This window comes from Dromiciops gliroides, chromosome 2, assembly GCF_019393635.1.
Source record: "Dromiciops gliroides isolate mDroGli1 chromosome 2, mDroGli1.pri, whole genome shotgun sequence".
Lineage (NCBI taxonomy): Eukaryota > Metazoa > Chordata > Mammalia > Microbiotheria > Microbiotheriidae > Dromiciops > Dromiciops gliroides.
The window spans coordinates 325,975,852-325,993,557 of record NC_057862.1 but is presented as its reverse complement, the minus strand read 5'-3'; the positions used below and the strand labels follow the sequence as shown (position 1 = coordinate 325,993,557).

General features: G+C 35.0%; 1 protein-coding gene across 2 annotated transcripts in view; it reads right to left on the bottom strand.

Moving 5' to 3' along the window:
- SGCD (sarcoglycan delta) overlaps positions 1 to 17,706 on the bottom strand; it is a 1,325,612-nt gene that overhangs the window by 1,022,125 nt on the left and 285,781 nt on the right. The window lies entirely within an intron of this gene.

The following is a 17,706-nucleotide window of genomic DNA, read 5'->3' as shown; positions in this document are numbered from 1 at the left end:
ATCTTAATGCCCATGGTGGTTCTGAAGGGGCATCTTTCCTATCTACCAAGGATTTCCAAAGTCCACATTTGTCTCATCTTAATTTTCTTCAAAATAATGGATAATCCAACAAAGGCTGTATTTATTCTACAAACAATAAATTTTTCAAGTCTATCTAATAATTTTGTGCTTATGGCTACAAAGAACTTCATAAACATATTATTGCATGTGATCTATACAACCATCCTTAGAGGTAGGTAGTACATTATTTTTACCCCCAATTTTTGGGCAAGGGCACTGAGGTTTACAAAAGAACGTGAAATTCCTGGGTCCTTTATTCCAATACTTCTTATATACTATCTCACAATCTTATTTCTGGCATTTCTAAAATTTGAAATTAGTTTGTAATAGAAAAAAAGTAACTATTCTTTCTTTTTTCAAATATCTAAAGTAAGGTTTCAGAATATTAAACATAATTGTACATGTACTCTTTTTTTTTTAAGTGAGGCAATTGGGGTTAAGTGACTTGCCCAGGGTCACACAGATAGTACATATTAAGTGTCTGAGGCAGGATTTTAACTCAGGTACTCCTGACTCCAGGGCCAATGCTCTATCCACTGTGCCACCTAGCTGCCCCTACATGTACTCTTAAAATGCCCTCAGTGCCATTACTGTGAGGGATCATTGCATGAATATGACCCCTAAACAATTTTTGTCATTTTAATTTTGACATTATTTTCCCTCATTGTTACCTAAAAAACTCTGGGAAAAATAAAAGCCAATAGTTCATTTTCTCTTCTTCATCATTTGAATATGAAACCCTCAAGATATGCACATTATGCTCCACATTTAATGTGCAAACACACCATTTGCTGGTCCTTGGCTTTTAAAGCATAAAGGCCAACAGCATGTGTTGGACTTGAAAGTACAGTTTGATTGATTGATATGCATAATGTCATTTAAATTTAGTCTTTTTCTTTGAAAAATACAGTAAAGTATAATACTTTAAAATCCATCATTCTGATGAGTCCTGCCTGGTAACTTTCCTCCTAATTCACAAGGGTCACTTGGCATCTTGGACACCAAGAAATCACTGCATTCCTTCATAATTCCTAGAATCTCCTGGGGAAAAGGGTCAAAGACTATTGTGAACATTTTTCTCTGGTTATATCTATATTGCAGATAAAAGCTATAACTTTCTGGCATTATTTGATTGAAACTGAACAGGCCAACTGTGAAGATGGAAAAAAGAATGGTACTTGACTAACACTTGAGATAAAAGGTAGCTTCCAATAATCTATTTGTCACAGATGAGAATCCAAATCGTCAGCCTTCTGGTGATGTGTTTAGTTAAATCTTTCCCATTCCTTTTGTCTACATGTCCTACTACCTCCAGAAGTCTGTCTCAAGATTTCCATTTCTTCTTTTATTTTCTAGTAGGGGACTTATACTGTTCCCCAAGGCCTTCTTCAATTAGGCCTGTTTGAGTTTGATATGTCTGTTTGAGTTACTCTGAATATCACTGAATAAGAACATACTTTTCCTTGATCCAAAGAGAGAAAATTAAAGTGTAAAGAGCTGGGAGTAGGTAGCAATAACTAGTTGCTTATTGCCTACATCAGTGATCACCATTCTATTTGCACTATACTTTGAACCATTTATTCCCAAATTTAAGAAACTTTTATAACGCACCTAATATATATATATATATATATATGTATGTATATGTATATGTATATGTATATATGTATATATACACATGCACATTCATATAGAGTGTGTGTAAATGTATACATATATGTGCCTCTCTCTCTCTCTCTCTCTGCCAGTTGGGACAGTGGATACAATGCAGGCCCTGGAGTCAGGAGGACCTCAGACACTTACTAACTGTATGATCCTGGAAAAATCAGAATCCCATTTCCCTAAGTTTTCTTATCCTGTAAAATGAGCTGGAGAAGGAAATGGAAAACTACTCCAGTATCTTAACAAAGAAACCCCAAATGGGATCATGAATAGTCAGACACCAGACACCATTAACTGACAAATCAACAAATACATACATGCATACACTCATATATATGCATGTGTATACATACACACATATTATACAAATATATACACATATGTATATGTGTGTATACACACAGACATTTATACATACTAAGCCCTGAGCTAAAAGTTAAGGCTACAATGTGAAAAAAAATAGTTCCTGCCCTCAAGAAACTTGCATTTTATTGTAGGGATAACAAAGTTGAAAAAATACAACAATTATAATAACAACTCACATCTATGTGTAATTTTATACTTTACAAATTACTTTGCTGGTGTTGTCTTATGATTCTCACACCAATGTTGAGAGGTAGATGCTATTGTTAACTAACTTTTCTCAAGTAAATGCCTTTTGAAGGCTGTGGGGTTTGGTTAATCTACTTCTTTGAGGTAATAGGGGTAATAGGGAACAACTAAATGTTATTGAATAAGGGGTATAATGTGGTCAGACCTGTGCTTAAAGATGATCAGTCTGGTACTTCTGGGATGTGGTGGAGGGAATCACTATTTGAGGTAGCTGTTAAATTAGATGACTTCTGAGGTTCCTGCTGACTCTTACATACCATGACCCCTGATCACACCTTGAAAAGCAATATGATGTAGTCACCCAAAAAGCTAGACTTTGAATCAAGAGACCTATGTTCTCATCTTATCTCTGACACTTAATTAGCCCTTGACCATGACCAAGTCATTTCAACTCCCTGTTTCAGCTTCTCCATCTTGAAAAGAGATTAATAACTCTTACACTATCTCTTTCACTGATTGTTGTAATAAACGTACTTTGTGATCCTGAAAACATTCCAGAAATGAGTTCTTATATCATTATTTTATTATTAATAATGTTATGATTGTTAGTCTTACTCCCTACTGGAAAAGAGTTCTAAGATCCTCAAGTGGCAGACCCTAAATGAATGTGTTCCTTATAAGAAAGATTACATAATCATCTAAAGCTCTTTGTCTATTTTCCTCATTGCCCACTCCCCTCCACCTCCCTTTGCTTGTCTATTTCCCTAATTGAAAATGTAATGGCATTCCTCAGTTTGGAAAGGTTGTCACATTAACATATTGATTTAGTGATGTTTTTTTCCCCAGAACCTCATGTGGAAATGTAATAACGCTGGGCACCTATTATGTGAAGAGCAGGAAATGAATGACTATAAAGGTCTATCTTGGGAATTTTTCAGATTATTTGTCTTATTCTACCTGCTAAATTGTTAACTACTTTAGGCAGGAGCCAGATCTTATTCATCTTTGTATCTCCTTCTACTTCATACAGTACGCAATTAATAAATATCTATTGAATTGAATTTATTGAGAAAAGAATCAGCCATAATTAAGTCTGAGCTTAAACTTTTAGAATGGGTTCCTTTAATTTATAAACTAAAGGATGCATAATTTTTTTAGTTCAACAATAAGAAAACAAGTCACAAAGATTAATATTATTTTGATTATGATTGGTTTCTAATAGCCATTATGATCTAGAATTATTGGCCTTCTCTCTGTTCTTCCATTACATACCAGATCCTGGCTTTAGACCTTTGTTCTTGTCATGCCCCAGACCTCCTTATCATTTCATAGAGTCACTTCTTTTCTTTTATTTGAGAATGAAATTCAGTCAATATTGTCAGAATGACGCTTTCCCTGATATTAGGACTGTTATTTCTAAAATAACTTGTGTTTGAGCAATATGTTTGTATATTTGTATTTATTAACTGTATATTTATGCTGTGTTTATATACATATATATGTATATGTATGTATGAATATATAAATATATAAATATTCATTCATTTGCTAATTCATTTATTTATTCATCCATTTATTTATTATTTATTTATCTGAACATTCATCTATCTGTCTGTCCCTTTATCCATCTATGTATTTGTCTATATATTTATTTATGGTGCAGCTAGGTGGCATAGTAGATAGGGTGTAGGCCCTAGAGTCAGAAAGACTCATCTTGCTGAGTTCAAATCTGACCTCAAATGCTTATTAGCTGTGTGAGGTTGGGCAAGTCACTTGATGTTGTTTACTTTGGTTTCCTCATTTGTTAAAATGACCTGGAGAAGGAAATAGCAAACCACTCTAGTATCTTTGCTAAGAAAACCTCAAACAGGGTCATAAAGAGTCAGACATGACTGAAATGACTCAATAATGACAAAAATATTGTTTCCCCATTAGAATGTTAACTCATTGCAAGTAAGGATTATTTATTTCCTTCTTGGACTTGGATTCCCAGGATCCAGCATAGTGCTTAGCACATAGTAGTTGTTTAATATACACAAAATGGTCAATAAATATTTACTAAGTGCTTATGATGTTCTAGGCACTGTGCTAAATGCTATGAATACAAAAGCGGGGAAAAAAGAAAGTCTCTGCCCTCAAGGAGATTAACATTCAATGGGGGAAGGGGGGGGCAGGGAGAGACAATATGACATATGGGTATATCCATAATAACAGGGCTCATCCATTACCCATTCTCTCCTATCAAATAAAATAGAATATATTTCTTCTCTTCCCAATGCTAACCTTTCCACTTGAACCCTTGTTCTTATATTCTTCCATCTCTGGGACTTTGTTCCATTTCTTATCATAGAATCATCCATATCATTCTATTCCTCTCTTCCCTTCAATCCTTCCTTCTCTATTGGCTTTTTCTTGTTCTTGTACAAACAAGTTTGGATCACATGGGACCTAGACAATTCTTCCTTTAAGCCATCTACCCCCTTAAACTCTCATCATGCCTATAAATTCAATTAATCAATTAATAAACATGTATCAAGCACTAGTATGTGTTAGCTATGGGAGATAGATAAAAATACAATGAAACAATTCCTGCTATCAAGTAGTTTATGTTATAATGTGCAGATAAGTATATAAAGAAAAAAAGAGAATTTTAAAAAGATATATATATACACACATACACATATATGTATGTATATATGATAGTTAAATACAAATTAGTTAAGGAAGGAGATTCCAAAGAAGTTACCAGAGGAAGCATAGGTTTCATGTATAATGCTGCATTTGAGCTATGTCTTAAAGGAAGAGAGGCATTCTGTGAGGCAGAGGTGAGGAGGGAATGCATTCTAGGCATGGGAGATGGCCAATGCAAAGGCACAGCTATGAGAGATGTGTGCATGTAAGAAAAAGAGAGAAGGTCAGGTTGGATGAATCACAGAGTATGAGAGGGAGGGTAATCTGGAATTAAAATGGAAAGCTGTGTAAGGTACAGGTTGTGAAAGGTTTTAAAAGCTGAAGATATCAAACTATGTTATAAAAAACTGATCATCAAAACCATTTGGTATTGGTTAAAAAACAGAGAGACAGATCAACAGAACAGGACAAGGGATAATCTGAAATAATGGAACTTAATAACCCAATGATGCATAAATGAGAAAATGTAAATTAGTTAGGAAAGAATTTATTCACTTTTTTAAATTACAAATTGCTGGGGAAATTGCAATTCAGTCTGGCAAAAAAAATAGGCTGAGACCAATACTTTCTACCACATTCTGCAAAATATTCTAAATGAATATGTGAAGTTAATGTTAAAGATAATAGATTTTTAAAATGGAAGAGAAGCAGATAATATGCTTTCAGACCTATGGGTAGAAGATATATTCTTAACAAAACAAATAATAGAGGGAATTAAGAAAATAAAATAGTAATTTTGGTTATAAAGAGCTAAAAAGCTTCAGTACAAACAAAATATATAACTTTATAAGAAGCAGAAAACTTTCTGCACAAACAAAATCAATGTACCTAGAATAAACATATATATAGACATGTGTATATATGTATATATGAACATATATAACACACATAAATTTACATATAACACATATAAATATAAGCACACATGCATATATGTGTATATGTGTCTGCATATTTTATACACATCTGTGTGTACACATGCGCACATGCGTGTGTGCTTGTGCACATGTAAACAGATTACTCTAGGACATCCAGGTCAAAAATCTAATTGGAAATTTGTGATGTAAGACTGGTTCTTAGAGGGGAAAGTGGGGCTAGAAATGTAGATCTGGAAGTTTGATTAGATTTGATCATTAAAACCATGAGAGCTGTTGAAATCACCCTAAGGGAGAATATAGAGAGAAGAATTGACTATCCAAACCAGAGCCTTGGAAAATGACTGAATTAAAGGGTTCTGATACTCATGATGAGCTAACAAAGGAGATTGAGAAGGAGAAAATAAGTAGTGAAGACATTACACCTCGCCAACTCACTTCTTCTTTAACTCTTAGCTTCCGTCCTCAAAGCTCTATTGAAGTTGCTCTCCACAGGGTCACTTCCTCAATGTCATACCCAGTGATCTTTTTTCAGTCTTCCTTTTCCTAGACATTACAACAGCATTTGAAACCACTGGGCAGCCTCCTCACCCTTCCCCCAATCCCTTAAACTCTGTGTCATTACAACCTGTGAATGCTTCTCCTGTACGTCAAATAACTTTTGCTAATTCAGTTACTTTCCCTATCTCAAGTATATGAATCAACCAAAGATAGGGGTTCCTAACTTATTTCTATAGTTAGATTTGAGGGAGTCAAAGAATTTTTATGGGGAAATTACTTCTTTATTCTCATTAATGTTTAAATGATATTTATCTTTAGTTATTAATGTAGACAAAAATATTATTCTTGAAAAGGGGTCCAAAGGCTTTAATAAGCAAAGGGATACATGACACATAAAAAATTAAGGACCAGTGTACAAGGCTCTGTCCTTTACTTCCATAGTCTCTATACCCTGGCTATTTCTATTCCTATGGCTTAATTAGGTGGCACAGTGAGTAGAGCACCGGGGCTGAAATCAAGAAGACCTAAGTTCAAATCCAGACTCAGATACTTAATAACTGGGTGACACTGGGCAAGTCACTTAATCTCTGTTTTCCTCAGTTTCTTCATCTGTAAAATGAGGATAATAAATAGTTGCTGTGAGTGTTGCTATGAGGATTAAATAAGATAATAATTGTAAAGCACTTAGCCCAGTGTCTTGTCCATAGTAAGCATTATATTAATGTTATCTGCTGTTATTATTATTATTATCATTGTTATCATTATTATTGTTGTTGTTATCTACATGAAAATGGTTTCCAAATCTTTATCAAGACCTAAATTCTCCCTTGAACTCCAATTTCTGGCTGTTTTTTCCATTTACCTATCCCTACTTGTAACACAGTTTTTACAAATAGTATTTAATGATGATGATGATGATGACTGAATTAAATTGATCTTTATATCACTAAACACACTTTCTCAATGACCTTTGGAGAATTCAGATACCACCATGGGTCCCAAATATCCAATTGCCATTGGTTAATATCAAATCTCTGGTGACATAAAATCTTTCTAGATAGAACACTAATATCTCTTCACAAACTTTCCTTATGTACTGGAAAGAAAAAAAATAAACTGAAATATGATTTGATGGGGAAAAAATGGTACAATAAAAATAAAGAGGCCCTGAAGATTTTGATGCCACTCTGAATTATTTCCTTAGGCAGATCACTTCCTGTTATTGGGCTTAAATTTTTTCATCTGGAACATCAAATGATTTGGGTTTAGACCTGATATGTATAGCAGTGATATAGATATGATTGGATTAGATATGTATAGCATTAGTATTGCAATAATGGAGTAAGCAAGTAGGCCAATGTGGAGGGGTAGGAAAAAACTTGAATTTGGAGGTTAAGACCAGCTAGATTCTAGTACTGATGCTGCTACTTACTACCTATCTGATTTCAGTAGATCATTCTTTCTGAGCTTCAGTTTTCTAAACTATAAAATGAGGGGACTGGATTACTCATAACATCCGATGTCAGGATGAAATTACAAGCTATCATGGTGATATTGAGCCTTCCTATAGCTTTTCATTTGGACACTTCTTAAGATATTTTATAGGGATAGCTACAAATTTTTTTAAGTTGCTATAGCTAGCAGCTTTTATACCTAAAGCAAGAAGTATGAATTTAGTTTCAAACACTGTTGCCTAGGCAGTGCTGTGACAAGCAGAAGGGAGTAGGAGTAGTAACTGACATATGTTCACTTGGGATATAGCCATCATCTAGTTGGTTTCTTTCTTTGCCTTAACTAATCTTATAACTTTAAGCTCAGTTGTTTCTAGCCCCTGAAGTACTGCCTTTATTGGTAACCTCTAAATTCTGGCATATTGAGAAAAAGCACCAGTTATCTCTCCCTAGTTAAAATACTATTTTTTATCTTTTGGTCAAATTTCAAGCCAATTCATGACATACCTGATTATAATTCATTAAAGAGTTTGCCAGTAACTAAATTTCTCCATTATTTCTCATTGTACTCATCATCTCACAGAGGCCCATGTAGTGTGCATCAGGGTGCTTTATATATCAGAGCTTTGCACATCCAAGATAATAAACAAATATCAATTATCCATGATGGCAGAGAAATTAGAAGATAAAGGACAGAGTTTGATCAGACAAAAAAAAACCCTTTCTTCTAGATATAATTCATCTCTTCTATAGATACCTACATACTTTCTTCCTGCCCATTTCTTGTGTATTTTTAGTCTCCTCAAAATTTATCAACCTGGTGGTTTTATAAACTGGAAAATTAACTCTAACAGACCCAAAGGATATTGTAGAATGGCCAAAAAATAGTCTGGGAAAGGCAGACAAGAAAACCAAATCATGAGGATGATGTCTTTGAGGTTAGTAGAATCATCATCATCATCATTTTTCTTCCTATTTTAGGTCATATGCTCCAAAATGTGGAAAGACAATCAAGAGATGCACATACTTATCTAATCAGTAAAATATGGAGCAAGAAGGAAGAGGACACCAAATGGAAATTTCCAGCACCTGCTGGCTACATGTATTTGAAAATCTGCTCATGCTGCATTGAGTATTCTGAGCTCTAGAAAGGTGAAGGATGACAAAGATTAATGGGATTGGAAATAGAAGCCTTCCAGTTATTGGCAACTACTTTTTTTGATATGGCAAATGGTTTTCCCTGAAGGAGAAAAGTTGATGAACATTTGATGAGGGTGGCATTCTTGATGTCATCCAGTTCTGTGCCTTCCTGGATCTTTTATGACATTTTCCCAATTTTCTAGACCACTTTTGATGGGCTTCTCACACCCAATTTCAAACTTCATGCATTAGGTTTACAGGAAATGAGCATCTTACAGGGAAAGTGGGAATTCCTGTTAGAATTCAGATCACAAAAAGACACCTAGCATCATCAAACTCACATTTTTAAGGGGCTATGCATGACTCATTTTTTTCCTTCTCAAGTAAAAATAAAATCCTAAGACTATGACCCATGATTCAGATTAAAAAAATGAGTATAAACAAGTGTGCAGTGAACTTGGAGTCCAATTTCTATTAGAGTCTAGGGCTAGGCTCTGCCAATTACTAAGCAAAACATGGAACTTCTATGACCTTCTGTTTCCTCACCTTCAGTGAAATAAGGATAATAATACTTGTGCTATCTACCTCACGAGTCAGTAGGTCTGTGGGTTCCTTCCTGGTTTGTTTACCTTTTTTTATACATCATTGTTGGTTTGAAAATGCTTTGTAAATTGTAAAGCACTATGGAGATATGAACTTTTTTGTTTGTTTTTTTACTGAACTTGTTATTTTATTGGTATAATGGACTCCCAGTGAGAAATATTCTACCAATGAAAATCAACAACTTCTTTATAGGCTCAAGTCTTAGACTGCTGCTTGGGGCATTAATAATAATATTTTATGAGCACTTATTAAATACCTACTATGTGCCAGCCGCTGTTCTAAGCACTTTACATATATTGTCTCATTCCAGCCTCACAACAACTCTGTAAGGGAAGTACTATTATTATCTCAATTTTGTAGTTGAGAAAACTGAGACAAACCAGTTGAGTGACTTTCCCAGGGTCACATAGCTAGTTAGTACCTAAGGCTAGATATGAACTCAAAACTCTCTGACTCTATACCCAGCACTCCATCCATTGTGCCACATTGGTGCATAATCAACACCCTCATCATTCTCATTATCATTGTTCAGTATTTTTGCAGCACTTTATTCACAAAACATTTTACATATATTTATTCCTTTGGTTCCATGTGATAGGTGCTTTATTATTCCCATTTTGTCAATAAAGAAACTGAAACACAGAGAATATATATGTTGCCCAGGATCACACAACTAATAGGTTCCTGAGTCAGGCTTTGAATTCAGATCTTCCTAAGTCAAGGTGTAGTATGCTATCCCCTTTGCATTTATTATCACTTTAGCATTTTCAAAGTACTTTATAAACTTTATGTCATTTGACCTTGTAGCATGTAGATTTGTAATCTGCTTATTTATGGAAGGATATAGAACTCCTGACAATAATTCTAGCCACCTAATAGTTTCTCTCTAGGTGTTGTGTAGATGCTAAATTTGTGTATCTTGTAGCGATATGTTGCACAGTTTTTACCACTTCATGGGATAGTTCACATCAATCAATAGCCTAGGATCTTTAAAGATAATCTTTCTGTAATGTTGATGGTCATTGCCTGCTTCTGAATTATGATGATAAAACCCTCCTTTTCTATAAACAAACCTACTGAGATTAAGATTGATGCTGTATTGTATTGTTGTTTTTGTTTGGGGTATTTTTGTGGTGGGGAGGCAAACAGGTTTAAGTGACTTGTTCAGGGTCACACAGCTAGTAAGTGACTGAAGTTGGATTTTAACCCAGGTTCTCCTGACTCCAGGGCCAGTGCTCTATCCATTGTACCATCTAGCTGCCTCTCATCCTACAACTAATTGATTTTGTCCTGTAACTGCTTTTGTCCTATAACTGCTTAAATAATGTTTCTTTGTCTCTGAAGTTTGTTAAGAGTTCAGCTGGTCTGTAATGGGTTAAATTTAAACAGCCATTTATTCTTGCCTAAAGGAATTTAATTGACCTTTGAGAATGTCTGTGAACAGAAAGGTAGTTTGGGTGTGATGTCTTTATGCCACCAGGCTATCCTTCAAGTATGTCTGGTTTGCTGTCCAAAAGTCTGGGTCACTATCTTGTACCTGGATTTCAACAAAGAGCACTTCTTAGTCCCATGAGAAAAGAAGGGAGGAGGTTATTGCTAGCCCTATTACCAAACGTCCAACCAATAATGTTGTTTTCTGCTTCAGCTTTGTAACCAATCATGTTGCCCTTGATCCCATGATATCATCTACCATGCTGTTTTGTACTCCTCAAAACTTATAAAAAGCAGGGCAGCTAGGTGGCGCAGTGGATAAAGCACTGGCCCTGAGTCAGGAGGACCTGAGTTCACATCCATGTTGTTGATGGACTTCACATTGACATCACACATGAGCACCTTTAGATTTCATTCCTCTATAATCCAAGCTGCTTCACTGGGCTCTGTATTGGAAATAAAATACCTTAATTTATATTTGATAAACCCAGCTGCATAGACCTTTTGTCAGCCTTGACTATTATTTTTGAAGAGATGTCTGTTAATCCTAAAACACTTTTTTTTTCATGTCTTACTTGTGCTCTAGAAACATGTATTATTATTTTTATTGTTTTATTATTGTTGTTGTTGTTGTTGTTATTAATCTGCCATAGCCATCAATAGATGGTGGCACAAAGTTAACTCGGAATAGGAAATCTAGATAGTTCTCCCCAGGAATGCTTATTGTCATTTTTTTGTTAGTATTTTGGGATGAGCTATATTTCCAAATCAATTCTACTAAACAACTATTAGATTTATTATGAACCAAGTATGTGTAAAAAAAATTCATTGTACTTTCACATTAGCCCATCTCCATAATATATAAATTTGCTTATTAAGTTTATTATAAAGCATTTTATATATTTAATATTGAATTCAAATTTAAACATATTCAATATTTTACTTATTTTGATGTCTAATATGTTGTTTAGTATGTCCTCAGCAAACTCCATTCCTGATCATCATTACAAAAGAGACTGTCAGGGAAAGCTAGGTAGCACAGTGGATAAAGCACCAGTCCTGGATTCAGGAGGATCTGAGTTCAAATACAGCCTCAGACACTTGACACTTACTAGCTGTGTGACCCTGGGCAAGTCACTTAACCCTCATTGCTCCACAAAAAAAAAAAAGAAAAGAGACTGTCACCTTTATTAAGTATACTTTGTCCTATTACAAATTGATTCTTTATAATCTAGTCACTCAGTCAAATATACACACATTTATATACACATATGTGTATATATGTATATATATATGTATGTATGTATGTATGTATGTATGTATATGTATATATATGTATGCACAGAGAGAGAGAGAGGTTTGTACTAGATGGCTCCTGAAGGCCATTCTAACTCTACCTCCATGATCTTATGTAATAAGCTAGCCAATTGGTCATTTGCAGTAGACATCTTTCTATGTAGGGTATCTAGTGACAAAATGGATAAAGTGACAGACTTGGTGTCAGAAAGTCTCATCTTCCTGAGTTCAAACCTGACCTCAGATACTTACTAGGTCTGTGACCCTGTGCAAGTCACTTAACCCTATTTGCCTCAGTTTCCTTATCTGTAAAATGGACTGGAGAAGGAAATGGCAAAACACTTGACAATGTTTTCTAAGAAAACCCTAAATGGAATCATGAAGAGTTGGACACAACTGAACATCAATCTTTCTCTGTGGAATATGTAGATACACATTAAAATTTTTATAAAGCATTTTATGTATCTATATATAAAATATTAAAGCTTTAATTATTATTTTCTTACTGTAATATACAATATCATAAGTTATGCAGGATGTCCCAAAAGCTTTAGCAGAGCTTTTAATTAAGTTTTACTTAGACACTTCAGAAAGACAACAAAATGAGCCAGAACTGCATAGGTTTGAAAAGTTAGTACATTTTAAGAGTTGCACAGTGCATTCATTCATGATACCAAATGAAGCAATCTCTCTTTGCAAAATGCTTGTGTTTTTAATTGTACATGAGAGGACCTATAGAACAGGACACACACACTTGAAAAAGGTAAGCTGATCACTTAGCAAGGATGAAAGGAACAGATAACCCAAGTTCTGTACTGCTACTTGTGAAATAAAAGGACCCAATGAAGGTCTCTCGTGTATTCCATAGATCTCCTATGAAATGTGGCTAGAAATATATGGACAAAAATCAGAGATGAACAGGCAAGGGCAATTTGTGATCTGTATTATTGGAGGGAGGACCCACCACAGGAAAATTCTGATCCATTTGTATCCAAAGTATCATTATTAAAATGCAATTTAATTTATATTTATCCCAGAGGTGGGGGAGGGATGAGAATTGTTTTTTTCTCAAGTTTCTAAGTGCCTCACAGAAGCACAATGTAGCTATTGACTTGAAGGGAGAAGAATTTGGTTCAAATATGGTATGCCAATTGGTAAATCTAATAAACTCTTTAAGGCCAATTTTCCTTATCTATAAAATAGGAAGAGTAAATCTTACACTATCAAATTCACAGAGTTCTTGTGAGGAAAGCACATTGTGAAATTTAAAACACTTTAGAAATATGAACTATAAATGAAAGCCTTTATTGAGAGTCTTTTCAGAGGCAACTTCAATGAGACAGTAGGTCAGGTAGGTATAAGAAGTCTGAAACTAGTGAGAAATCACCATAGTATCCCACACCCCAAGTCAATCTTAACCTTATGTTCCCTGTAAGAGGAACAAACTCTGTAAACCAGAATAGACGGCATAAGTCAGTAAGAAGGAATAGGGGAACCATATCTTGAAAATACTGGAGTCTATTAGTCTCCCATTTCCAATGACTGAAAGAACTACTAAAATTACCCATACATATAAAAAGAATAAGTGGAATAAGCCTGATGGAAAATTATAATTCCTTCTCTTCCTTGGCTTTATTCTTGTTATCGGTCATTAGATTTTCACTTCTCCAGAACCAACCTAATGAAAAACATCGATAAACAAGATCTGTGGGAAGTGACAGAATTTTGTTACCAAACAGTGAACAGACATTACTTTTCCTTTTTTCCTTTGTTTATGTGGTCGTAGCAGTGGTGGTACAGTGTGTGAGAGTATGTGTATGTGTGTGTTTCACACTTTGTAAGTTGAAACACATTGTGTATAATGCACATATGGAGTTAGTTGGAAGTACTGCTTAATTAAAGATAAATTCTGGCTAGATTTTTTTTTCTTTCTTACAGATATCTTCAAAGATATATGCTAGTTTAACCAAAAATCAGAACCTACCTTTGTGCCTTTGTTCATGTCTTTTCCATTCCCTTCTACAAATTCATGTCCCTTATGCCCTTTTAAATGTGCAATTTTGCATTTCTGTGGGATCACCCAGAAATACTGAAAGAAGTCTGTGCACCTAGTCATTGCCTGGCAATGCTCACCCACCCACACACAGAATACTGAAAATCAGCTCAGATTTGGAGCTTCTGGTTTCCAATGATGCAACCCATTTCAGTATAAGTACATTCTTGTGGTTCTAACACTAGCTAGCATTTAAAAATAAATTTGAAGGTCTCTGAAGCACTTTGTGGACATTACCTCATTATGTTATTCCCATAATGCTATGAGGTAAATAATTCGATTTGCAGGTGAAGAAACTGAGAACAGTGCAGATTAAGTAACTTGTCCATTATCACGCAGCTACTAAGTGTCTGAAGCAGAAATGGTAAAGTGATCAGCTTGACACCAGGTGCACATCTCAGTTTCTGGGACTGCTTCAGAATCTGGTAAGCTGCTGATACTCCCTTGCACCCGTATTGGAATTCTCAAACCCAAAAGAGAAGAAAATGTACACTGTGAAGATCTCATGTGGTTTTTCAGTACATATGCTGCTTCTAATCCTAAAATAGTTCAACAAATATTTCTCAAGTATTTATTATGTCTACTGAAAGGTGTATATGGGTATATCTGGACTGGGTGGGAGGTATTAAAAAAGGCTATGGTAAGATTTCTACCTTTAAGGACTTTGTGATTTTTTTAGGGAACCTCTACTTACAAACATGAATACAGTAAATTAGGGAACAATAGAAGACAACAGACATTATAGGATTAGAATTTATTTGGTATCGGGGCAGCTAGGTGGTGCAGTGGATAAAGCACTGCCCCCAGATTTAGGAGTTCAAATCCAGCCTCAGGCACTTAACACTTACTAGCTGTGTGACCCTGGACAAGTCACCTTACCATCATTGCCCCACAAAAAAAAAAGAATTTATTTGGTATGGTATGGTATGACATGGCATGCCATTGTATAGAAATTATATATCACAGCATATATCATATCACATTATGTTAAATATATGTTGTTATAGATCTATTATAGATATATACACTTTTTGTTTACAGTATATATCTAGTGTATCATAGAGAGATTTATTTTGTTTATATTATACATGTATACATTATATATCTGTATATATAGTTATTTTGTTTACATTATATGTATCTATATCTGTATACACACATTATATATACTATATAAAGTATACATATATTCTCACTGTCTGCTCCCCTAGAATATAAATTTCTTGAGAATTGTCTTTGTATTTCTATCCCCCATGTTTTACATGGTGCTTGGCATCTAATAATAATCACTTACTAAATGTTTATTAGTTGATTGACTATTTGAAGCAAAAGAAGTAGCACACCCCACTGAGTAGAGAACCTGCCTTGAAATCAGAAAACAACAACAAGCAAGTTTAAGTCCCACATTTGCCAACTACTAGTTCCATGACTCTGTATAAATCACCTAACCTCAATAGCTCTCTAAGGCCATAAGTTGCAGAGTAGGAGTTTTTAAGCACTGGTAAAGGGATTTTCCTCATTATAAGTTCCCTATAGCAAAAAAAACCCAAAAAACCCCAAAACCAAAAAACCAAAAACCTTCCCATGTAGATGTGTAGATGTTAAATGGTGTGATGCTGGTGGTAGGTGCCTTAGGCAAGTATTAGGAGGAAGACCATTGAGATGAGATGAAATCAGTTGGAAATAGAGTCCTCAGAAAAGAATCATAATGGAGGAGATAAGCCTTGAGATGGGCCTGAAATAGGTTTTGGTATAGGGGTGTTAATGGACCTATGGCTTTGCAGAATAGCTGTGTTCTAATTCTTACTCTGTTGTTTACTATCTGTAAGACCTTGGGGAAATAACTTGGCTTCTCTGGTACTCAGTTTCCTTTTTCTGTAAAATAAAGGGATGGATGGTTTCTACTTTCACTACTCTGGGGGTTCAAATTGTTTGAGCTCCTGTAAATCTATTTAAATGAATGGGGGGAAAACACCTTTTAAGCACTTACTATCTTCCAATTACTGTGCTAACTACTGGTAATTGAATTAGAAAAACAAAGATAGTCCCTGCTCTCAAGGAACTCACACCCTAATCCTGAGAGATAATGTATGTTTGGTAAGAGATGGATGGATCAGGAAAAAAGGAAGAGGAAAAGAATCAACTTTATCAAGTTGTAGGGGAATGTTTACCTAACCAGAAGCCTCTGGGTAGGAGACGTGGAGATATAATATGTTGATGATAACACTACTACAACTGTACTACTGTTGCTGTAGCTCCTCCTGCTCTTTCTCTTCCTGTTACTGCTGCTACCTACTACTACTTACTACTACTAAATAGCAGCCATTAATATAGCATTTTAATGTTTATAAAGTACTTTACATTTATTATCTCATTTGATCCTCACAATAACTTTGTGAGCAGTAATATTATCTTATATTCTTATGAGGTAAATGAGGCAAAGAGAGGTTATAGGACTTGGGCAGAGACATATGGCTAGTAAACATCTGCATCAGGATATGTACTCAGGTCTCCTTAGAGGCAGTCAAGTGGAGCAGGTACTAAACCTGGAATTGTGAAGAATGTGGTTCAAATTCTGCTTCTGATGCCTACTAACTGTGTAACCCAGACAATTCACTTAACTTTTTTCTGCCTCAGTTTCCTCTTCTGTAAAATAATGATAATGATAGCACCTACCTGCCAAAGGTGTTTTGAGAATCAAATGAGATAATATGGCAAAGTGCTTAGAAACTTTAAAGCACTATACAGGTAACAGCTATAGCAATATTAATACCATTACTACAAATTATAACCATCAATGATAATAGTAATAACCAGTAGTAATCATAGCAGCAGCAACAATAGCATTAATAGTAGTAATAGTAGCAGTAATTAGTAGGTGATAGTAATAGCAGCAGTAGTAGTAGTGGTGCTAGTAGTAGTAGAAGTAATAGTAGTAGTAGTCATAGTAGTCATAGTAGTAATAATCATTGTAGTAGTAGTATACCTGGCTCCAATTCCTGTACTCTGTACAGTGCATCAGCTAACTGCCCAAGAAATCTTTATTATTTGAGTAAGGAAAAAGAAAGAGAATGATGGAGAAGAAGCATATTTATCAACTCCAGGGGAATTGTCTACCCAATCAAACAGCGGGACTATGACCAGACAAAAGTCCTATGACAGAAAAAAAAAATATTTAGCATAACAACCAGGTTTTCCAGTTGGGCTTAAAATACAGATGTAAAGACCATATCAACTGAGGGGAAAGGACTTGCAATGTAGATCCTCTGTAGCAGCACCCACTGCTTTCCTTTGGCACTGTTTGATAAAGGAACTCATGCTTAATTCCATTAGGATGGATCCCAATGTGCTATTAAGTATGAGAGGAAGAGTGAATTTTGAAAAGGTTGAA